We start from the raw sequence: 26,933 nt of genomic DNA on the forward strand, positions 1-26,933 counted from the left end.
AATATATGTCCATATTAGTGATGCTACACAAGAAAAGTAAGACCAAAAGAGAAAAACACAAGAAAGAAAAAACAACCAAAAAAGGTGAAAATACTATAATTTGATCCACATTCCATCTCCATAATTTTCTCTCTGGATGCAGATGGTTCTTTTCATCACATGTTTTTGGAACTGCCTTAAATCACCTCATTGTTGAAAAGAACCAAGTCCATCACAATTGATCATCGTATAATCTTGCTGTTGCTGTGCACAATGTTCTCTTGATTCTTCATAATATCCAAATTCTGTTTTTTAATAATTATAACTTTTTATTGACAGAACCCATGCCTGGGTAATTTTTTATAACATTATCCCTTGCACTCACTTCTGTTCCGACTTTTCCCCTCCCCCCCTCCACCTTCTTCCCCAGATGGCAAGCAGTTCTATACATGTTATTCACGCCTAGATACAATATATGTGTGCAGAACTGAACGGTTCTCTTGTTGCACAGGAAAAATTGGATTCAGAAGATAAAAATAACCTGGGAAGAAAATAAAAAATGCAAACAGTTTACATTCATTTCCCAGTGTTCTTTCTTTGGGTGTAGCTGCTTCTGTCCATCATTGATCAATTGAAACTGAGTTAGATCTTCTCTTTGTTGAAGAAATTCACTTCTATCAGAATACATCCTCCTACAGTATTATTGTTGAAGTGTATAATGATCTCCTGGTTCTGCTCATTTCACTCAGCATCAGTTCATGTAAGTCTCGCCAACCCTCTCTGTATTCATCCTGCTGGTCATTTCTTACAGAACAATAATGTTCCATAACATTCATATACCACAATTTACCCAACCGTTCTCCAATTGATGGGCATCCATTCATCTTCCAGTTTCTAGCCACTACAAACAGGGCTGCCACAAACATTTTGGGACATACTGGTCCCTTTCCTTTCTTTAGTATCTCTTTGGGGTATAGACCCAGTAGTAGCACTGCTGGGTCAAAGGGTATGCACAGTTTGATAACTTTTGGGGCATAATTCCAGATTGCTCTCCAGAATGGTTGGATTTGTTCACAACTCCACCAACAATGCACCAGTGTCCCAGTTTTCCCACATCCCCTCAAACAGTCATCATTACTTTTTCCCTCTTAGCCAATCTGACAGGTGTGCAGTGGTATCTCAGAGTTGTCTTAATTTGCATTTCTCTGATCAATAGTGATTTGGAACACTCTTTCATATGAGTGGAAATAGCTTCAATTTCATCATCTGAAAATTGTCTGTTCATATCCTTTGACTATTAATTGGAGAATGGCTTAAAAATCAAAATTCTTAAAGAAGGTAAATGAGTTGCAAGTCTATGACCAAACAAGATAGAAAACATTATAAAAAAATAGATAATTTTGATAATATTAAATTTAAAAGCTTTTGTACAAAACCAATGCAACCAAGATTAGAAGAAAAACAAGAGAGCTAGAAAACAATCCTAACAATGGTGTCTCTCTGATAAAGGGCTCATTTCTCAAACATGTAGAGAATAGCATGCATAAAAATGCAAGCTATTCCCCAATTGATAAGTGGTGAAAGAATATGAACAGGCAGTTTTCAGATGAAATCAAAGCACATGAAAAAGTGCTCTAAATCACTTTTGATTAGAGAAATAAAAATTAAAACAATTCTGAGGTACCATCTCACACCCTCAGATTGGTTATGTGATAAAAAAGGAAAATTTAACTGTCAGAGTGGATATGGGGAAATTGGGACATTAATGCACTATTGGTGGAGTTGTGAAGTGATCCAATCGTTCTGGAGAGCAATGTGGAACTATGCCTAAAGAGCAACCAACTGCATATCTTTTGGTCCAGTAATACCACTATTAGGTCTGTATTCCAAAGAAAACATAAAAAAAGAAAAAGGATCTTTCCATGCAAAAATATTTACAACATTTCTTTTTAAGATAACAAAATATTGGAAACTGAGGGGGTACTCTTCAATTGCAAAATGGCTAAAAAAAGCTGTGGCATTGAATGAAATGGAATACTATTGTGCAATAATAAATAATGAACCGGCAGATTTCAGAAAAACCTGGAAAAACTTGTATGAACTGATGCAAAGTGAAAGAACAAGGAACACATTGAACATAGTATCAGCAACATTGCCTGATGATCAACTATGAATGAGTCAGTTCTTCTCAGCAACACAATGATCCAAGACAAGTACAAATTACTCTCAAAGGAAAAGTCTGTCCACATCCATATAAAGGATTGATGGATTCTGAATGCAGACTGAAGCATACTTTTTCCACTTACATTATTCTTTTTTCTTTTTTTTTCTTCTTTTGTATGTTTCTTCTTTCACAACTATAACACATATATAATCTGTACCAAATTGTCTACCAGAGATAGGTAGGAAAAAAATTTGGAACTGAAAATCTTGTAAAAATAAAAGCTAAAATTATCTTGACATGGAATTGGGGGCAATTTAAAAAAAAATTACTTTTTAAAAGTTTAGAATTTAAACTCTCTGAAATCAGGTTCTTATTGCTCAGGTGTTTCAGACTTTGTGAATCCATTTGGTGTTTGATAGATACTGGAGTCAGTCTGCCATTCCCTTCCCCAGCTCATTTTGCAGATAAGGAACTGAGGCAAACAGGGTTAAATGACTTGCCCAGGCTGGACAATCAGTAAGTGTCTGAGGCCAGATTTAAATGGGAAAATGAGTATTCTTGAATCCAGAGCCGGCACTCTTCCACTGTGACATTTAACTGTCCTTTGAGGACAGGTACTATCTTTTTTTTATATTTGTAAGCTCATCATTATGAACAGTGTTTGGCATATATGAAAGAATTGGTGCTTGCTTAATAAACATTTTTTCATTTCATTCAGATCCCTGTGAGTATTCCTCAGCCAAAGCAGATCTGTACTTGCTATGTAATTTATAGTTTTAGAGAGTTGTCTCATGTTGTTGAAAAATTAAATACAAATTTTCACTATTCTTAACCTTCAGATTTACTATTAAACGTTTATGACATTTTCTTTGGTAGTTCCAGAAGTTTGATGGTAGAAATAAGTAACAGTTCTTTCCTTATTCTACGTCAATCAAATATGTATTTCTCAATTCCTTATCCACTGAGCTCTCAAAAAATGTACACTATGTTGAAAAAATATGCAATTTGAGATCCTTATCCATCTAAGCAATAGAGTTTTGACATGTACAGCTGGTTCTCATTTTCTTTTGTCTTCCCAAAATTATGGCTTTGGCTCATTTAGAAATAGATACAGAAAATTAAAAAGACCTTTTAAATTTGATATCTATTGTTACCATGATCAAGAATGGTACATTATTGGGACATAATAGAAATAGAATGCTTTTTTTTTCTTCTGAGTACTTTGTATGAAAGAACTAATCGAGCTCATTTCTAGGATTGCCACAGTGTCTATTGACAATGCTGCTGTCTACTCAGCACCTATGTGTGGAGCTTCGAACACATTAGGCAATCAATAAATATCTCTGTATTTGCTTTGTAGATTTGATTTACTCCAAAGCAATTGCTTGGAATTTTTTAAAAATGTGCTAATTATTCTGTTTTATTAGAAATGAGGAATGGATTGTTATTTGCCATTTGAAAAAAAAAAGCACAGGATTAATAAATTGTCATAAATAGCTAGAGAAAGTTTCAGAAGAAATTTGTTTTTTTAAAAAGCCATCCCTTGAATACTGCCAATAATTTTCAACTAGAAAATTATTAATAATTTAACATCTAATTTGGATATCTAGAATTGAATGAATGAATGAAAATCGTTAAGTTTTTATCTTACTATCATTTTGTTAAGCATTAATTACCATTGCTATTGTAAAGAATGAAGGATACAAATACAAGAGCAAAGATAATCTACTCCCTCAAACAGCTTATATTTTAAAAGGGGAGATGATAATACAAAAATGTGATGTCTTATCTAAAAACAATTATTTTTTTGAAATGACAACTACAATAAAGAGAAACAGAAATTATTTGCCTCACTTTCACTGATGAGATTGCCATTTCATGGTATGCATTAACTATTAGTCTTCAGAATTACATTAGCAGAAATGTTTGCTTATTTGCATAACTAATTTTGATTAAACTTTGCTACATCTAAGTATCCAATTTCATTCTTCATCTTTTCCTCATTAATCCTGAACTATCATAAGCAGCTAATTTTTTTTTACTCAAGTGATATGAAAAACTATGTTTTAACTCAAAAATCCAATCCTAAGTTCCTAAGTGGCAGATGAAGAACTCAAGGATGCCAGTATTTTTGAACATGGATTAAAATAATTTTCCAAAATCAACTGGAGCAAAATAGATGAACACTTATTTTTGCACTTTCCAAGCCATATGGACCCAGCAGCTATATAGACAGCAGGTGTTTTTTCAGTAATATCTTTAAGATCAGCACTGACATTTAAAGAAATAAAAGAGGACAGTTTTTTTAAGGATAGGAACTGAAATCAACTGTAGTAAGAAAATACGAATACTTTGATTTTTACATTCTCCAGTTCCATGCATATAGTCTGTACAACTTCAACCATCTCTTTATTTGCTTTGGAAAATATTTCTCTACTTCATCCACTGCCAAAGTTATTTGATTAATTGAGAGCTATCTTCCATAAAGATCATCATTACTCATTCAGTTTAAGCATTTCTTTCTTAATAAATATTTTTCGTATATGTCTCTTTCTCTTCTCTAATACTGTAGCCATCCTGCTTCTGCCCTCATCACCTCAAATCCTAGACTACTCTAATAGCCTTCTTATTAGTCTTCCTTCCTCAATTCTCTTTTCATTTTACTTCATCCTTCACTCAGCTGTCAAACTGATCTTTCTGAAGTAAAAATCTTACCCTCCCATTCCATAAAATTCAATGGCTCCCCATTTCTTCCAAGAGCAAAGATAAAATCCTCTATGACTTTTAAAGTCTTTTGTAACATGACTCCTTTCTACCTTCTCAGGCATTTTATAATTAACCGTCTTCCCTAAACTGTGATGCAGTGACATTAGGCTCCTTACCACAACATTCCATCTACTGAATCCAAGCATTTTCATTGCTTATTTAACATATCTGAAATTCTTTCTTTCAACACAGACCCGGCTAAAATTCCATCTTCTACTAGAAGTATTTCCTGATCTTCTTTAATGCTAGTGTTCTATCTCTGGGGTTACTTCCAAATTATCCTGATTCCATACTTTTTTTCCCATAGATGTTTGTTTATAGTCTCCCATTAGACAGTGAGCTCCTTGAGAGCAAAGACTGATTTTTGCCTTTCTTTTTATCCTCAAAATTTAACACATTACCTTCTGCTTAATAAATCCACAAAAGATACAATTTACAAAATTCTAACTAAAGCTGTAAAAACTTTCCTCTTCCAAACCCATCTCTGGTATAATCAATTACATCATTAGCCCAGGATCCATTTTAAGTACAATAGATTGTATTTTGTACATTGTACAATGTACAAATTGTACAGATTGTACAATGAGATATCCTACAACACATAATCTAGCCTAGGAGTTCTTAACCTAGGGTTCCCAAACTGCCAAGGAACTGATGAATAGATTTCAGGAAGTGTATGAATTTGATTAGGAAAAATGTGTTATATATATATATATATACATACATCTCTCTGTCTCTGTCTCTGTCTCTTTTTCTCTCTCACATCCATACACAGCCATACACAGAGACACATAATACGCATATATGTATATCTTTTTCACTAACCTCAAATAGAAATTAAGCATTTTCTTTCATTATGAATGTATGCAATAATAGCCTTTGCAATGGTGTTTTTAAAATAAAATTTAACTTTAACTTGCTTATATTTAAATGTGATTTGATACATTAAGAAATAAGGATATATGTGTATGTATATATATATTATTTTGTTACTTTTTAAAAATATTAGCATAGTTCCCGGCACTTTGTAGGCGCTTAATAAATACTTGTTGACTTGACTTATCAAAATTTCTAATTATGGCCCTACTGACTGACCAAAAACACATATTCACAATGCATCTCCGCAGACTATAGAACAGTAGAAGCTCCTGAAATGTAGTGTCAAAACAGAATTCATGAAAATATCAGCATGACTTTAATGAATTTAGCTCACAAATCAACCAACATCTAGGGTCTATTTTTTGCCAGTTTCTATGCTAAACACAAAGGCATAGATGAATCTGTGTTTACCCTCGTGGAGCTTAAATGCAACTTCACATGAAAGCAATGTAAATCGCTTCTCCAAAGTTTTGTCTCATTTCTGTGCATCTTTCTACTTAGAATACTAAGGAGCTACAACCAATGCCAGGTTTTGACAGAGGCAAGTATTTAGGAAAATGAAGTTTCCATCATTTCCAGATAAAGAGAGCAATACTTCTTTCTTAGGGAAAGAGCAGACTAAACTCTTACAATAACCCATTTTTTATAACACTTCATAGTTAACAAAATTATTTCCTTACAATACACTTGCAAAGTATATAGATAGAACAAGCATTTATTAAGCACTTAATATGTGTGAAGCACCACCGTAAATTCAAGGGATACAAATACAAGCAAACACACAGGTCCCTGTCCTCAGGGAGCTTACGTTCTAAGTGAGGGAAGAAAACACATAAAGGAGTATGGGGAATTATAGCAAGATTTAGAATTGATGGCTGGGAATTGAGATAAAGGCCTGGTTCCAGAAACAAAGGCAAAAATTAATCTATTAGAAATGAGGATGATTTCCTGGTGTGGAGATCAAGGTTTAGGGGGAGTGGAAATAGAGAGATAATATAAATATTATTATCCCCATTTTGAAGATTAAATTCAGTTCAATTCACCAAGCCTACTATTAAGTGTTTACCATGTGCTGATGTTACAAAGATATAAATAAAACTGAACCGGGCTGTAGGAAGTTTAATTCTACTGATGAGGGAACCAGAGCTTAGGAAGGTAAAGTGTCTTCTATTAATGTAGCATAAGTTTACACTGAAGGGTAGAATAGCACATATTGGCTGTGCAGTATTGAGCAAATCACTTAAGCTCTCAGTACTTTCAAACAGCTCTCTATGATTATATATATTCAGAACAAGTGCCAATAGGAATTGTTAGAAGAAGCTTCTCATTGAGAACTCTATACAAATAACATCTTAGGTCTCTAAAAAATATCAAATATGTTTTTTGACTTGAGTTTGCAGTCTACTACAAACCCCAAATGTTTTTCATTATTTTTTAGTCAAGCTTCCTACATCCCATAGAGTTGATTTACCCTTTCTCAGCATCACATATTTAGAGATGGAAGAAATCTCATCACTATTTTATTTTATTAAAATCCCCATATTCTTTCCGCCTGTCAAAATCTTTTTGGAGTTCAATTCTGTCATCTAATACATTAACTATCCCTCCCAGTTTCTTGTCACCTGCAAATTAGATGGCTATTCCATCTGTTTTCATAGACATAAATAGTATTGGTTCAAAATCATCTTTAAGTCTTTTGTCTTTTCACTCTCAATCAGGTGCCAAATCCTGTCAATTCTCTGTGAAAAAAAATGTCTTGTATTCTACTCACATAAAAACATACATACTCTAGTTCTAACTATTTTCTATACATTTAGTCTTTCTCTTCTTCAATGTATTCTTCACCTAACTGCCAGAATATTTTATTAATGCATAAATCTGACCATCCAATGGCTTTTCTCTGCTTACTGAGTAAAATAGAAACTCCTTAGCTCTGCATTTAAAGTCCCCAATAATCTGTTTCCTGCTGCTTTTAACATTATTGCCACACTAGACTGTTCTTCCTTTTCCCACTTCATTGAGTTATGCAAATCCATTCTCATTCTTAAAATGGCCTCTCTAACATCTCCACCTTTCTCAATTATCTTCCAGTTAGAAGGGATCCGTTAATACTTAAATCTTTCATGTTCTTTTGTTTAAATTTCTCCTATGTGCTTATATTATAGCTATCTATTTGTTGCTTTACTTACCCCTTCTATTAGATTTTGAACCTCTTCAGGGCAAAGTCTGTATCCTGCTTCATCTTTATATTGTGCTCATCTAGTACATGGCACATGGTAGGTAATTAAGATAGTTCTTCAATTTAATTGTATAAGTTACAAATGGGATTGTGATCTTTATTGGTAAATTCTCACAACAATGAAATCATAGATCCTTGGCAGATTGTCCTATTACTGTCATAGGATTATTCCCAGATCTATATAGTTAACAGTCATGATTGTTGATTTGACGTATATATCCAGCCCTGGATTCTGCTGTGAACTATGAGTTCTAAATCAGTTGCCTTTTGGACATCTCACACTGGATGACACAGCTCTGCATATCAACAGCAGAACTCATCTTTTTCCCCAAACTTTCCCTTCAGTTGAACTTCCTATTATTTTTGAGATCACCATAATCCTTCCAGTAACCCAGGCTCACAACTTTGGTATTAGTCTTAACTTCCCACTGTCACTCATCCCATATAGAGAACCCTAGAGAGTCAGATAAAAATTAAAACAATTAGTAACTAAAGTAAAGTTGTAGAATATAGAATAACCATACCAAAATCATTAGCCTTTCTGAATATTACCATTAAATCCATCAGAAGAACATAGAAAAAGAAATTCCATTCAAAATAATTATAGAAAATATAAAATGTCTTTATTCCATCTATAGACATAAGCACAAGATGAATTCAACTACCATTTTTTTTTTACCAAATATAAATAAACCTTAGCAATTGCAAAGATATTTGTTGTCTATGATTGGGTAATGTCAGTATTATAAAATAGCAATACTATGTAAATTAATTTGCTGCATTCGTGTCAAACTACCAAAAGCTTACTTTACATAATTAAAAAAATTCTATATTAACAAAAGATTAAGAATGTCATTTGAAATAATAAAAAAAAAAAATAGGAAAAAAGGGAGGCCCTGGTAGTATTAGATCTCCAACTGTACTACACAGCAATAATTCTCAATTATTTAGTATTAGTTAAATGCTAGAAAAGTTAATCAGCAGAACAAATGTAGTATATAAGAATTAGAAACAATTAAACATAATAGCATAATGTTTGGTAAACCCAAAGACTAGTTAGTGGAGTAAATATTTATTATTAGACAATGACTACAGGGAAAATTAGAAAACGAGCTGAGAAAAATTAGGTCGAGATCAATATTTTACATTATATACCACTATAAGTTCCAAATTAATTCACAATCTAGTTTTTTTAATCACATTGTAAACAAAATTTTTTATTATTATTTATTTTTAATAGCCTTTTATTTACAGGTTATGTGTATGGGTAACTTTACAGCATTGACAATTGCCAAACCTCTTGTTCAAATTTTTCCCCTCCTTCCCCCCACTCTCTCCCCCAGATGGCAGGATGACCAGTGGTTGTTGAATATATTAAAATATAAATTAGATACACAATAAGTATATGTGACCAAACCGTTATTTTGCTGTACAAGAAGAATCGGACTCTGAAATATTGTACAATTAGCCTGTGAAGGAAATCAAAAATGCAGGTGGGCAAAAATATAGGGATTGGGAATTCAATGTAATGGTTTTTAGTCATCTCCCAGAATTCTTTCACTGGGTGTAGCTGGTTCAGTTCATTACTGCTTCATTGGAACTGATTTGGTTCATCTTATTGCTGAGGATGTCCAGGTCCATCAGAATTGATCATCATATAGTATTATTGTTGAAGTATATAATGATCTCCTGGTCCTGCTCATTTCACTCAGCATCATTGATGTAAGTCTCTCCAGGCCTTTCTGAAATCATCCTTGGTCATTTCTTACAGAACAATAATATTCCATAATATTCATATACCACAATTTATTCAGTCATTCTCCAATTGATGGGCATCCACTCAGTTTCCAGTTTCTGGCCACTACAAAGAGGGCTGCCACAAACATCCATGCACATACAGGTCCCTTTCCCTCCTTTAAGATCTCTTTGGGATATAAGCCCAGTAGAAACACTGCTGGATCAAAGGGTATGCACAGTCTGATAACTTTTTCAGCATAGTTCCAAATTGCTCTCCAGAATGGTTGGATGTGTTCACAATTCCACCAACAATGTATCAGTGTCCCTGTTTTCCCACATCCCCTCCAACATTCCACATTATCTTTCCCTGTCATTCTCTGATTAATACATTGTAAACAAATTAAAGTTAGAGAGATTGTTCACTTGCATGGATAGGCAAAGAGTACTTGAATAATCAAAGGATAGAGAAGATTACAAGAGATAAAATAGAAAAAAGTTTGCATAAAAATTAAATAGTTATCATTGGAGAGGAAATAGTTAACTTAAGAAACATCCTAGCAACTATTTTCTTTAATGAAGTTTTGATATCCAAGATTTTTAAGGAACTGATACAAACATAAGGGAACAAGAGACATTCACAAATAGACAAATAGTCAGAGTATATGAATAGACATATTTGAGATTTCTCAAAAGAAGAGTTAACCATTAACAATCATATAAAAATTCTCTAAAGCAATAAGAAAGAAAGTGCAAATTAAAAAAAAAAAAACCTCTGAGGTCCTACCTCACACTCATAAGATTGGCAAAGATGACAAAAACGGAAAATAAGAATATTTACAGCAGCTGTGGGAAGACAGGCAAGCTTATGCACTATGAATTGATCCAACCAATCTGTAAAACAAATTATGCTCAAAAAGTTACTAAACTGTGTTTGTTCTTTGACTCAATAATATCCCTTTTAGCATATACCCCAAAGAGATCAGAGAGAAAAATTGCATTGCATACAAAATATTCTTAACAGCACATTTTTTGGAGACAAAAAGGTAGAAACTAATGTACTATACATCATATGGGGCTTGGTTGAACCAATTGTACAGATAAACAGATTGAAGTTATCAAAGGGAGAAAAAATGGAGTCAAGTCTGAATAATACAGGCCCAGAGCCAGATCAACTTCCCTACAATTTTAAAATAATACTTCAAATCAAATTTTGTAGTGACAGAAACAACAATAAGTCAAAGGTAAACCCTTTTCCATGCTAAGACACCTTAGAAGATTTTCAGGGGAGTTCTGTAACACAGGGATGGACACAGGCCTGAAGGAACATCCGCCTTGGAGAAAGTCAGAATAGCAATAGCAGCAGCTTTGGGAGCTTTCAGCCCAGAGACAGGAAGGGAGAGGGCCATACAACTGATCAGACAGAGATTATGGAGAGCCCTTGTTGGCACTACTAGGCAATCCTACTGCCCATAAATCTGGGTCACAGATCAAGGATTTAGAGAAGCACTTGTGATCAGTAATAAGGAAGCAGGACCTAGGTCACGGTTTTAGAACAGAGAGGAGCACTAGTACTTGTACACAGTGCAGATTAGGGAGGCAGTAACCACACCTCTTCCAGGATAATACCCCCTTGGAAGCACCAAAAACTTGCAGAGCTCAAAATCTAGCTCCAAAAATTACTGGGGGGAAAAAAAGACTGAAGGCAGAGGATTCTGGAAAGATGGCAGAGTAGGAGAGAAATTTTCTTTTTTCATTTTTTTTTTATTAAACCTTTTTATTTTCAAAACATATATCTGGATAATTTTTCAATAATGACCCTTGCAAAAACCTGTATTCCAAATTTTTCTTTTTTTAATCCCACTCCCTCCCCTAAATGGAAACTAATCCAATATATGTTAAATAGGTTAAAAATTAAATCCAACATATGTATATTTATACAATTATTGTGCTACACACGAAAAATCAGATCAAAAAGGAAAAAATGAGAAAGAAAACAAAATGTAAACAAACAACAGCAAAAAGAGTAAAAATGTTGTTGTACTACACACTCAGTTCCTACCAATCCTCTCTCTGAGGGTAAATGGTTCTCTTCATCACAAGATCATTGGAACTGATCTGAATCACCTCATTATTGAAAAGAGCCACGTCCATTATAGTCCAACAATTTTGCTGTGTAGAATTTTTTCCTGGTTCTACTCACTTCACTTAGTATCAGTTCATGTAAGTTTCTCCAGGCTTCTCTGAAATCATCCCACTGATCATTTCTTATATAGCAATAATATTCTAAAAACATTCATATTAGGTCAGAAAATTTCAAGCTCTCCAGATTTCACCCACAACCAAAACAAAATTGTATCTCTGAAATGTAGACCTGTGGGGAAAAAAAACAAATAAAAATTGGGATAGAACACTGTTCTCCCTAGTACAACTGGAGACGATCCAAAGAAAAACCCTAGGATAGAGGTTTGCCTGGCAAGCAGAGAGCCCTAGGACTACCTGGGTTGGAGGGCAACCTCAGTCCCAAACAGAGGAACATCCATCTCCTTGATGATGTGGGAAGTGAAGTGTTTGAGTACGGGAAGATTGAGGGGACCTCTTCTGATAAGGAAGGCCAGGCACAATTGTGCTGCTGAGAATCAGATCTGGGTGAAAAGAAACCATCATATCTGGGTGAATGCAAAAGCACTGGGGCAGGGAAACTTCTGGCTGAGGGCACTTGCATGAAGATGGAGCTTTTGGTTTGGAGTTATAGGCCAAAGAGGAAAATTGAAGGAAGAATTGAAGCCAGAATTGTGCACCACCAAAAGCCCATCCCATGACTAGAGATGATTGCCCTAACAAGCTCTTATTAAAAACAAAAATGACCAGGAGAGGAGAAAGAATCCAAATATAGAAAGATACTACTTATTGTGTATCTAAGTTATATTTTAATATATTTAACATCTACTGGTCATCCTGCCATTTAGGGGAGGGGTGGGGGGTAAGAGGTGAAAAATTGGAACAAGAGGTTTGGCAATTGTTAATGCTGTAAAGTTACCAATGTATATATCCTGTAAATTAAAGGCTATTAAATAAAAAAAAAAAAAAAAAAAAAAAAAAAGAAAGAAAGATACTATGAGAATAGGGAAGACCAGGGTTCAGCTTCAGAGGAGGGTAGTAAAGTAAAAATAAAACCTCTCCTACCCCCAAAGAGTCACATTAAATTGTTACCTGCCAAAAAGAATTTATGGAACTCAAAAAAGACTTTAAAAATTAAATGAGAAAGATTGAGGGACAAATAAAAAAGAAAGAAAAAAAGAGCAATCCAAAAAAACCAAGAATATTATGAAAAGAAAGTCAACCAACTAGAAAAGGGGATCCAGAGTCTTAAGGAAGACAATTATAACTTGAAAATTAGAATTGGGCAAGAAGCTAGTGAAGTTATAAGAGTCCAAGAAATAATAAAACAAAATATTCATTTCATAAGAACAACAAAAAATCTGTACTATCTGAAAACTATGACCAAAAACTGAACATTGGTTCAGTTTTCCTGTATTATTATACAGGAAATAATTAGAATTCAAAGTCAAGAAATAGGCTAAAAAAAATCAACTAACAACACAAAAAGAACTTAACCATAAAAAGCTCTTATGGTGGCAGGGAAGACAAAGATGCTAACTCAAAAGAAGATAATAATATGAAAAGAGTATCAGAAAAATGCTAATTGATCCAAGGCCAGAAAAATGTATTGAAGAATTAAGGACAGAGATGAGAATAGTACAGGGAAAATTCTGAAGAGAAATGATAGTTTTACAAGAAAAATTATGAAGAATTAATAACTTGGTAAAAGAGACAAAAATTCCTGGAAAAAAGTGCCATCTTAAAAACCAGAATTGTCCTAATGGTAAAAGAGGCACAAAACTCCATTGAACAAAAGAACTCTTTTAAAAGCAGAATAAGACAAATAAAAAAGGAAATACAAAAATCAACTGAAGAAATTAATTCCATAAAAAGAAGAATTAGACAAATGGAAAGAGGTTAAAAAAATCTCACTGAAAAAAATAATTTCTTAGAAATTAGAATGAGACGATGGAAAGATAATCATTCCATGATACATCAAGAAACAATAAAACAATGTCAAAAGAATGAAAAAATAGAATTGTGAACTATCTCATCAGAAAGAAAATGACCTGAAAAATAGATCAAGAAGAGATAAGTTAAAAAATAATAGTCTACCTTTAAATAATAGTCTCGCTTTAAAAAATCCTAGACATGATAGTTCAAGAAATTATAAAGGAAAACTAGTTCAATATCTTAGATCCAGAAAATAAAATAGAGATTGAAAGAATCCACCAATCACCTCAAAAAATCCCAAAATGGCAATCATGATCTTCCAGACAAAGTGAAAACAAAACTAGATCTAATTGAAACATATAATCAGGTAAACTATATTATGTTAAAATACAATAGATAATAAAATAATATTTTTTAAAAATACACCAAATTTCTGTACAGCAAAGCCTTATTTCTCAAATAATAAATAATTGAGTCAAATTTATAAATATAAGAGCCATTCCAAATGATGAAATCAAAGGATACAAATAGTTTTCAGAAGAGGAAATCAAAGCTACCTATAGTCATATAAAAATACTCTAAATCACTATTTATTAGAAAACTGCAAATTGAAACAATTTTAAAATACTACTTTACATCTATTAGAAATGACAAGAACTGGAGAGGATAAGAGAAAACAGATATATTAATAAATTGGTGGACAAGTAAATTGGTCCAACTATTCTGGAAAACAATTTGGAACTATGCCCAAAGTCTATAAAAACTGTGGATATCGTTTGATCCAGCCACGTGGTTACTAGATCTGTATCCCAAAGAGATCAAAGAAAAAGGTTTAATGTGACTTGCCTAGGGTCACACCGCTAATTAAGTGTCTGAGATGGAATTGAACTAAAGTCTTTCTAACATCAGATTCAGCACTCTATCTAATGCACCACCTAGTTTTCTTATCAGCTTTGGTAGTCACATTCTGCCTTGACTAGTCATGAAAACACAACTGCTTAGTTGTTATAACGATTCAAATGATCTTGGTCATCTACCTAACCCAAGAAGCCTAGATTCCTCTAGTAACTGGGACTTTTTAATATCTCTAAGAGATCAGTAAGTTCTATCAGGGAAACTGGAGACAATCACATCCAGAGGGAAAGTTTGTCTCCTTTTAGGAAAAATGAATCCCTAAGAGAATAAAGGAGGAGGGTCCTGGGCCTACCCCTTATTGAGAGAAATATGGTAGATATTGTTTTTTCTCAAACCTATTTATCCAAGCACACACCAAAGTGAAATGGAAATGTTGAATTGAATTGAAAAGTGAATTGGGCAGTGCCAGAAAATATACCAAACAGAATAAATTCTTAGCTGGGCGTTAAGACGTGATTTCAGCTCAGACCAAGAGGGAGGTCATGCAACTCTGAGATACCACTACATACCTGCCAGATTGGCTAAGGTGACAGGAAAAGATGACGACAAATGTTGGAGGAGATGCGGGAAAACTGGGACACTAATACATTGTTGGTGGACCTGTGAATCGACCCAACCATTCGGGAGAGCAATTTGGAACTAAGCTCAAAAAGTTATCAAACTGTGCATATCCTTTGATCCGGTAGTGTTACTATCCCAAAGAGATTTTAAATGAAGGAAAGGGACCTGTATGGGCAAGAATGTTTGTGGCAGCCCTCTTTGTAGTGGCCAGAAACTGGAAACTGAGTGGATGCCCATCAATTGGAGAATGGCTGAATAAGTTATGGTATATGAATGTTATGGAATATTATTATTCTGTAAGAAATGAGCAGAGGATGGTTTCAGAAGGACCTGAAGAGACTTACATGAACTGATGCTGAGTGAAATGAGCAGAACCAGGAGATCATTGTACACAGCAAATAAGAAGATTATATGAGGATCAATTCTGATGGACATGGTTCTCAACAACATTGAGAGTTCCACTTGCTCAGTGATGAAGAGAGCCATCTATACCCAGAGAGAAAACCATGGGAATAGAGTGTGGAACACAACATAATATTCTACTCTGCTGTTATTTGCTTACATTGTGTTTTCTTTCCCGGTTTTTTTTTTCTTCCTTCTTGAAATGATTTTTCTTGTGCAACAAGACAACTGTATAAATATATAAACATATATTGGATGTAACATGTATTTCAACATATTAAACATGTATTGGACTACCTGCCAGCTAGGGGAGGTGGTACCAGGAAGGAGGGGAAAATTTGGAACAAAAGGTTTTGCAATTGTCAATGTTGAAAAAATTACCCATGCCTATATCTTGTAAATAAAAAGATTTAATTAAAAAAAAAAAAAAGAGGGAGGTCATGATCTCACCCAAGAAAAAGTTTCTGAAGATTCTAGTTAGGTTTGATGGAAATCAAGTACTGATAGAGTAGCCAACTTCTCTTACATGTCTGTTACTTCCCAAGTATTTCTCATACCCATCTTTCCCCTAAGAAACCAGCTCAACCTCTGCCTCTAGTGCAGGTCTTAGCATTGTCTGCACCAATTAAGAAGCATATCTTCTTCTGCCCTACGCATCATTGGGAATCTAGGTTGCATTTTGATCATCTTTACAATTTTTTTTAATCTAAACTCTGTGCATTCATACTTGTATCCTAAAGTAAATCCCATTTTTCCTCTTCATTGAAGGTTTCCCATTGAGTCTTCAGAATTTCTTAAACATATTCCAGCCCTGTTTGAGCTCCCTTTCCCTATATTATTTTAGTCTATGGTATCCTATTTATCATTTCTCTGAACCTTTGAAATTTGTTTTCCTAAACTCTAGATTGCATGTCAGATTATGCTTGGATTTTTCTCTTCTCTTTGACTACAGGAGGAAATGGTCACTTTCTCTCCAAGGTACCTATCTTATAGGCACCAGTGAGAATTAGATTGAACTGTCCCTTGTCAGTTCAATGCTATGGAATTTTATTTCAAATTATACCCTATAGCAATGTCATTTCTTTCTTCCTTTTCTAACCAGGCTAATTGTATTTGAGGCCTAAGGCCTCTCAACCTCTGAATAGGAACTTGATAAAATCATTATTCATTAGAGAAAAGTTAGAAGTTCCTGCTATTTCCAGCTAAGCAACACAAAGAAAGAGGTTTTTAAGGAGAGAATGTGTGAAATGCTGTATACATATTTAATTATCTCATTAATGCATGTGTTAGGCATATCTAGAAAGAGACTGATTGTTAATTTGATAAATAGGGAATCAAGCTGGAATTCATTATTCTGCACCTGTAGGCAATCTTACCTCTCAAATTTGCCTTGAGAATTTCAAAACTTGGTTAAGTGTATCAACAGATGCCCAGGTTTAATGTACCAGAGGGGATCAGGAAATTTGCCCCTAAGGATCCAAATTACAAAATGACTCTGGGAGAAAGTATCAGAAGATTTTAATTTTTTTTTTTAAATAAAAAATTAACCTCTTTCATGATCTAGCTCAGGAGTTCTCAAACTTTGTTCTTACTATCTTTATAGTATTAAAAATTATTGAGGATCTGTCCAAGGAGGTTTTATTTATGTGGGTTATATTTATTGATAATTTACAATATTAGAAATAAAAATGAATTTTGAATTTTTGGGTCCTCTGAAAGGGTTTCAGAGACCCCAGGATTCTCTGGACCACACTTTGAGAACCACTGATCTAGCTAATGCTTCCTAGGATCTCTCCCTACATCTAGGGCTATCTTCATTCATCCTGATCTATATCTTGCAATTGGACCCAGATGGCTCTGGAGAAGAAATGGATACTGATGACTTTGCACAGCCTTCCCTCATTTAAATCCAAATTCTCTTATATGTTATGGCATCATCTCCCTGTTGCCACGGTTCTCTTCGAGAATGAACGACAAACCACAACCTCTATATGTGTTCCCACTACTTTAGGAACTGCCCTACTGGAGACCCAACTAGCAGTGGTCTATTGAGCAACACAGCTCTCTTATTTTCTTCTTTCTTTTTATTTTATTTTCTTTCTTCTTTTCCTTCCCTTCCCTCTGTTCACATAGGATGCCATACCCTTACTTGTAGGTAGTTTGCCCAAAGAAATGTAAATTTTGATCACTGAAACCTCACAAGATACCTTGGGGATTACTGACTAGATTTCTTTCTTAAGGATCATGACTTGAACCCAAATCACTCTGGCTCTCATTGATTGGCTGACAATAGGTCCCAGACCAACCCTCACTTAGTCATTGTTTGGGCCCTGGTTGACACAAATAGATGTAAAGAGCAACTATTTTTGTTTGGGCCAGAAACCTTGAGATCCTTCCCTCCCAGATTTATATTTTTTAATTAGGTAAAAGAAGCCATTCTCTCCCTCATTTCTTATCTAGTCTTAATCACTTGATTGGCCATTGCCTCAGTTAAACTGAGACCTGTTAAAGACTTTCTGGAGCTAAAGCTTTTATTAGAAAAAAGCAGGTAACCATTGATCTCAGACAAAATTAAAGCTAAAATAGATTTAGTCAAAAGAGAAAAATAGGGAAACTATATTATGTGTTAACCATATTAATCAATTTTGTTTTAGACTATTTAAAATAACTATACAGTATAAGGTTTGAATATTTCTGTGGTAGAAGAAATGATGAGTTGGTGGATATGGAAAAATATGGAAAGACTTGGACTTATCAAGGATAATGTTATACACCTTCAGAGGAATAGAATAAAAACAAGCATAGCATGGCCTTACAAAGATATTTATGAATATACATATGTATGTATGTGTATCATTATAGATATTTGTGTGTATAAAGTACATATATATGTATGTATAAGTGTATCTGCATTTAATTGTAGCCTTCTTGGGCAAGTGAAAGGGAGATAAGGAGAAAAGAAAGAATAAAATTAAAAGTGCACAGCAGAGAGCAAAAGAAAACCTACAAGGAAGCAAAAAAAAAAAAAAAAAGATGGATAGCATAGAACAAAATGTGTAGTATTTATTATATAGGCTTTCTTGAAATGGAAATTTTTTGTTTCACATTGTGAATCCTCTCATGTTCCACTGTATACATGGCAATTTTTTTATTTTTCTATTTAGCCAATTTAAATTTTGTATTTAAGTTTTAAATTAATTAATTATTTTTAAAAAGCTGCATAAATAGGGACATATGACCCCATGAGACTAAAAGTAGGTGATTTTTAAAGACACAAATATTCTGAGCATCCTCATTGCTTCCTCCATTCTTCCTTTTCCTGTTAGGTAAAAAACAGAATTTAACTAAAAAGCTAAAGACTTTAGTTTAAAAAGAATAAGGTGTCTCACTACATTCGGGGCCATCTCCAACTGTCTTGATTTCTATCTGGCCACTGGACCCAGATGACTCTGGAGTAGAAAGTGAGGCTTTAAACAATCTTCCCTCACTTAAATCCTATTTATTTGCATGTCATAGCATCTCCTCCCTGGTGTCAGTGCCATCTTCAAGAACAAAAGACAAAAAAACAACAACAAGGCTTCTTAAAAGGTCTTCATTTTAAATCAACCAAATTCCCTGAACATTACTGTATAATGTAAAGTTACAATCTCCCAAATTTGTCATCCATCTTTATCCTTATGTTCCCCAAATATCTCCCCAATTGTACAATCAAAGTTTACAATTAGAAGTCCATTCCTTGGCTCCTTATTAAAGTAAAATAAATATTAAGCCTCCTCTTTTGCTCATATCTTAGTTTTGGCATGAATAAATTAATCTTTAGAATACATTTTGACATTAAAAGCAACTGAATGCAAACTAATTTCAATGAATAATCTTGGTACTAGAGAAAAGAGATAAAACATATACTTCTGTTCTCAGGAGAGAAAGGTGAGAACTAAGGGGTTCAGAATGTCACATATGCTTTCAGATATGGTTGCTTTGGGCTGACTTTATTATAAGGGAGGATTCAATTATGAGCAAAGGATAGAGTACAATGGGATTACTCTGGCATTAAAATCAACTGAAAAACTTTAATTTTTAAAATTAAGGATAAAAAATCATATTTGTAGGAAAGAAGGAACAAAGTGCTTGAAATCAAAGGAACTCTTAAAATGGGGGAGGGAGGGAAGAGGAAATAATAGAGTTCTTAGGACAGAGTACTAAAAGGGAAGATCAGACTGATTTCACTGACTTCACAATCTTATCTGGGGCTGATTGAAAACAGAAAATGAATTCTAAATATTAAGAGGAATTGATTTTCTGTGCCAAATGTCCCAAAGTAGTTTGTGATTCCTGAATGTGTACAAAGACAGGCCTTTGATATTTTGGTGATTGGATACTCTATGGAGGTATGATGTGTCTTCTTTATGGGATTTATGGCCCACAGATATAGTTTGCCATCTTTACTTATATTTTTCTACCATCAGGGTAGAATATGTAAAAAATTAACTGCCAATCCTGCATGTATTATATTCTGTAAATCAATATTTGTCTTTTTATAGCATTTAGAGAGAAGCTAAATGGTACTCAAAGATGCATAATCTCATGCAATGATTATTCATGTTTGATTCCAGACATCATGAATTTATTTTGTTATTCATGAATCTGACAAGGTGTCTCATTGTAAATGTACATTAACTATCCTGCTTCAATAAATCCATAATTTCAAAGCTACTACCAGATTTGGTTCATGCATCACATCACTGGGACATCTTGGAAACATTTTATCTCAAAGCTGATTAATTAACTGCTCAATGGCTATTGTGTCCTTTCATAATAGGATCACATCAGCTTGATGGAATAGACTTCCCTAATAGGAAGAATCTCTTCTTTCAATTCTATCCTCTTAGTGCAGGGAAAAAAAAAGATGGAAAACAAAACTAAGAAATTTACAGAACCGAGGTACCAGTAATTCAATATCCCTCTACCTCTTCATCTTCTTCCTTCAAATATACTTACACGGTTACAAGTGAGCAAAAGCTCACTTTCCCTAAAATGTAAGATTATCAGAGATACCTGCCTAAAGGTAAAAGTCTGATCTTACCATTTTAAAAAATATATATATACCCATAGTAAATCTGATTTTGTTTGGAATAGAGATATTCAACATTTTTTTGTTTGTTTCATCTACAATCTAGCTTTCAAGTTTAATTCAATTTATTTATTCATTGCTATATTCCCCCAATAAACATGACTGATTTAAACCTCAAAACTCTTCAAATTCCCTGCTTCCTTTTTTCTTTTTCCTCATTGTTACTAGATGATCTCACCTACTTTATTGCACTCACTTGTGAGTTCCTTGTTCTTAAAACAAACAAAAATCCTAGCAGTTGCCTTCTCAGGGTTGTCATCCTACCAAATTTGCGCTCTTTACTTTCCAGTTTCTAAAAACAATAGATTATACTTATCTCTTCTTCCTCATCCACCACTTAATTCTCGGTCCTTTGCTATTTATCTTCTATACCTTACTACTATAGTGAAATATATCCAAAATGATCATCAACCTCATCATTGACAAATTCAATGTCATTTTTTAGTTTTTCTTGAACTCCACTGCATTAAATTTTATAGACCATTTCCTTCTTCTTAATATGATAATGATGATAATAGCTATAAGAAGCATTTATATAGAGAAAAGGATCTACTAGCTACCAGGTTAGTGCTTAACTCTTTATAAATACTCATGACAGGCATGGGAAGAAATTGCTATTATTATTCTCATTCTATAAATGAGGAAACCAAGGCAGACAGAAGCTAAATGATGTGCACAAGGTTACAAAGCCAACAAGAGACTGGTTGGATTTGACTTCCTGTTCTTCTTAACTCCAGGAACAGCAACATTAGTTGATACATTCTCCTCCTTTAGTTTTCAAGACGCTGCATTCTTATTCATGATTCTCCTCCTATTTAGTTTAACATTTTCTGTATTTTTTGCTGATTTCTCATCTGATTCTAACCCATTCCAAGTGAGTATCTCCCTAAGTTGTGTCCTCAGCCCTAGCCCTTTAGTATACCTTGGTGGTCACCACTCTAATGATGTCAAATATTACCTTTGAGAGTGACTCTAGACTATATTTCCCCCCTAAAATCTCTCAGTCACTTCAGATTCATCATCCTATTGCTCAGTGTTAAAGATAGGACTGAGCTAGAAAACACATTAAAAGTCATTAAGACCAATTTTTTGATTTACAGATAAGGAAACCGAAGCCCAGGGATATTAAATGTCTTAGGCAGGGTCAGTTGTAGTAAGTTGTAGAGCCAGCATTCAAAGTCAGTGTGATTCCAAATCTACAGATTTTTCCATTGTGTTACATTTTTTCCTAAGTTTAAGGTTATGATGAAGAAACGTATCTCATAAATTATATCGCACAAGTCTCTACCATTTTGCACTTATGCAATAAAATTTATAATTCTATGATATTTGGTTAGTAGCACATTAATCTTTAAGTTAGTTTGGGAAGCATTGACATTTTACTATATTTTCTTTACCAAATTATGAGGAGGAAAAAGTCCTTAGTTTGTTTGATTCTCTCTTGGTTTCTGTCAAAAGTTTCTTGCATATATTGTTCATGCCAACACATTTGTTTCAAAAGGGAAAACTAAGACCAGTGCTTAATTCTATTCAGTAGTAGAGGCTAGATGCTGCTATAAATAAATAACAAAGCTAACAGAAATCATATTATAATTTCAATGGATACAGAAAAAAGTTTTTTTGCTAAAATACAGCACCCATTCCTGTTAAAAACACTGGAGAGAATAAGAATAAAAGTTTTCCTTAAAATGATAAGTAGTTTTTATTTAAAACCATCAGCAAAAATTGTTTGGGTTTTTTTTTGTATTTTTTTATTACAGCTTTTTATTTACAAGATATACGCATGGGTAATTTTTCAGCATTGACAATTGCAAAATCTTTTGTTTCAACTTTTTCCCTTCTTCCCCTCACTCCTTCCCCCAGATGGCAGGTTGACCAATACATGTTAAATATATTAAAGTATATGTTAAATACAATATATGTATACATGTCCATACAGTTATTTTGCTGTACAAAAAGAATCGGACTTTGAAATAGTATACCATTAACTTGTGAAGGAAATCAAAAATGCAGGCAAACAAAAATAGAGAGATTGGGAATTCTATGTAGGTTCATATCATTTCCCAGAGTTCTTTTGGATGTAGCTGGTTCAATTCATTACTGCTCTATTGGAACCGATTTGTTCATCTCATTGTTGAAGAGAACCACGTCCATCAGAATTGATCATCATATAGTATTGTTGTTGAAGTATATAATCATCTCCTGGTCCTGCTCATTTCACTCAGCATCGTTCATGTAAGTCTCTCCAGGCCTTTCTGAAATCATCCTGTTGGTCATTTCTTACCAAACAATACTATTATAACATTCATATACCACAATTTATTCAGCCATTCTCCAATTGTGGCATCCCTAGTTTCCAGTTTCTGGCCACTACAAAGGACTGCCACAAATATTTTGGCACATACAGATCCCTTTCCTTCTTTAAAATCTCTTTGGGATATAAGCCTAGTAGAAACACTGCTGGGTCAAAGGGTATGCACAGTTTGATAATTTTTTGAGCATAGTTCCAAATTGCTCTCCAGAATGGCTGGATTCACTCACAATTCCACTAATAGTGGAAATGTGTCCCAGTTTTCCCACATCCCCTCCAACATTCCACATTATCTTTCCCTGTCATTCTAGCCAATCTGACAGATGTGGAGTGGTATCTCAGAGTTGTCTTAATTTGCATTTCTCTGATTAATAATGACTTGGAGCATCTTTTCATATGGCTAGAAGTAGTTTCAATTTCTTCATCTGAGAATTGTCTGTTCATATCCTTTGACCATTTATCAATTGGAGAATGGCTTGATGTCTTATAAATCAGAGTCAATTTTCTATATATTCTGGAAATGAGGCCTTTATAGAATCTTTAACTGTAAAAATGTTTTCCCAGTTTATTAGCAAGAATTATTTGTAATGGAGAGAAGCTGGACACATTCCCAGTAAGATCAAGGTGAAACAAGTATGTTCATTATCACCACCATTCTTCAATATTGTACAAGATATATTGGCTTTAGCAATAAGATAAAAAGGAAATTAATGGAATTAGAATAGGCCATTGCCTAGAAATATCCCTCTTTGTAGATGATATAATGATATACTTAGACAATTTTAGAAAATCATCCCAAAACCTGCTTAAAATAATTAACAGCTTTAGCAAAGTTGCAGGACACAAAATAAACCCACACAAATCATCAGCATTTCTATATATTACTGAGAAAGCTCAGCAATAAGAGATAGAAAAAGAAATTCCATTTAAAATAACTGTAGACAAAATAAATACTTAGGTGTATACTTGCTATATGAACACAATCACAAAAAACTTCTCACACAAATAAGTCAGATCTACATAAATGAAAAAATACCAATTGCTCATGAGTAGGCTGAGCTAATATAATGAAAATGATGATTCTACTTAGTCTTCTTGTTCAGTACCATAACAATGAAACTGCCCAAAATTATAGAGCTAAAAAAAAAAATTCATCTAAAAGAACAAAAGGGGACGGTAGAGAGTAAGGGGGCTAGTGCATAATATTGCAGATCCAGCCAATTTCACCAAGGGGGACGTGGAGAAGGGCAAGAAGATCTTCATGCAAAAGTGTGCCCATTGTCACACAGTAGAGAAGGGGGGTAAGCACAAGACCGGCCCCAACCTGCCCGGGCTCTTTGGCAACAAGACCGGCCAATTTCCGGTCTTCTTTTACACAGATGCCAACAAGAACAAAGGCATCACCTAGGGAGAGGATACCTTGATGGAGTACCTGGAAAACCCCAAGAAATACATCTGGGGTACAAGGATGATCTTTGTGGGCATTTAGAAGAAGGGAGAAAGGGCAGACTTGATAGTCTACCTCAAGAAGGCCACCAATGAATAATAGTTGTCTGCTGCCTTATTTATTATCAGAAGGAGATGTTGCCCCGTACATCTCATACACCATATCAAAATAAGGTCAAAATGGGTAAATGATTTGGGCACAAAGGGTGAAACCATAAGCAAATTAGAAGAGAAAGAGACAATTTACCTATGAGATCTTTGGAGAAGGGAGGAATTTATGACCCAAGAAGAACATTATGAAACATGATGAAGAAAACCTTATGAAATGAAAAAACTTTGATTACATTAAATTAATAAGGTTTTGCACAAACAAAACCAAACCAAACAAGATTAAAAAGAAGTACAAAGCCAGGTGAAAATTACAGCCAAAGTTTCTGATAAAGGCCTACTTTCTAAAATATATAAAACACTTGTATCAAATTTATATGAATATAAGTCATTCACCAAGTGATAAATGATCAAGGGATATGAACAATTTTCAGATTATGAATGAAAGCCATCTATAGTCATATGAAAAATCCTCTAAATCATTATTGACTAGAGAAATGAAAATTAAAACCATTCTGAGGTACCATCTCATACCTCTCAGATTTTCTAAGATGACAGGAAAAGGCAATGATAAATTTTGGAGGAGATGTGGAAAAATTAGAACACTAATGCATTGTTAGTTAAGTTGTGAAATGATCCAACCATTCTGAGAGCAACTTGGAACTACGCCCAAAGAGCTATAAAAGTGTACATATCTTTTGATCCAGCAATATAGTACTGGATCTGTATCCCAAGGAAATCATAAAGGAGAGAAAAGGACCTATAAATGCAAAAATATTTGTAGCAAATCTTTTTGTGGTGGCAAAGAATTGGAAAATGAGTAGATACCCATCAATTGGGGATTGCTGAAAGTATATGAAAGTAATGGGATATTATTATACTATAAAAAATGATGAGGAAGCTGGTTTTAGAAAGGCTTGGAAAGATTTATATGAACTGATGCTGAGTGAAATAAGTAAAACCAAGAATACAGTACACACAATAAGAGCAAAACTGTATGATCAACTATGAAAGACTAGGTTCTTCTCAGACCTACTCACACCCCAAATAAAGTCAAAATGGATACATGATTTGGGCACAAAGGATTATACCATAAGAAAATTAAGAAAATAAGGGATAATTTACCTATTAGATCTGTGGAGAAGGGAAGAATTTATGACCAAAGAAGAACTAGAAAACATTATGAAAGGCAAAATGGACAATTTTGATTACATTAAATTAAAAATGTTTTGCACAAATAATACCAATAGAAACAAGATTAAAAGGGAAATACAAAGCTGGGGAAAAAATCTTTGCAGCCAGTATTCCTATTAAAAGTCTCATTTCTAAAATATATAAAGAACTGTGTCCAATTTATAAGACTACAAGTCATTCCCTAATTGACAAATGGTCAAGGGATATGAACAATTTTCAAATGATGACATTAAAGCCATCTATAATTATATGAAAAATGCTCTAAATCACTATTGATTATAGAAATGCAATTTAAAACAACTCTGAGGTACCATCTCATACCTCTCAGATTGGTAAGATGACAGAAAAAGATAATGATAAATGTTGGAGGGGATGTGGGAAAAATGGAACTCTAATGCAGTGTTGGTAGAGTTGTGAAATGATTCGACCATTCTATAGAGCAATTTGAAATTATGTTCAACTGTGCATACACTTTGACCCAGCACTGCCATTACTCCTAAAGGAGGGAAAAGAACCCACATGTGCAAAAATGTTTGTAGTAACTCTTTTTATGATAGCAACGAATCAGAAAATGAGTAGATGCCCATCCAACTGGGGAATAGATGAACAAGTTGTAGTATATAAAGGTAATGGAATATAATTCAATAAAAAAATTATGAACAAGTTTATTTTAGAAAGTCATGAAATGATTTGCACAAACTGATACTGAGTGAAACAAGAAGAACCAGGAATACATCATACAAAATAACAGCAAGAATGTACAATGATAAATTATGAAAGACTTAGGTTCTTCTCAGTTGTTCAATGACTCAAAGCAAACCCAATAGACTTTGGATAGAAAATGCCATCAGCATCCAGAAAAAGAACTGAGGAAACTGAATGTAAATTAGCATGTGCTATGCTCACTTCTTTTCTTCTGGTTTTTTTTTTATCTCTTCCATGGTTTTTCCCTTTTGCTCTGATTTTTCTCTCCTAACATGATTCATAAAGCAATGTGTATTAAAAAGTAAATAAATTTATTAAAGAATAAAAAAAGAATTTTTTTCAA

General features: G+C 33.8%; 1 pseudogene; it reads left to right on the forward strand.

Moving 5' to 3' along the window:
- Nucleotides 1-24,683, forward strand: part of LOC100927280 — a 30,882-nt pseudogene extending 6,199 nt beyond the window's left edge.
- Nucleotides 24,684-26,933: the final 2,250 nt, after the last annotated feature.

This window comes from Sarcophilus harrisii, chromosome 5, assembly GCF_902635505.1.
Source record: "Sarcophilus harrisii chromosome 5, mSarHar1.11, whole genome shotgun sequence".
NCBI classification, from domain to species: domain Eukaryota; kingdom Metazoa; phylum Chordata; class Mammalia; order Dasyuromorphia; family Dasyuridae; genus Sarcophilus; species Sarcophilus harrisii.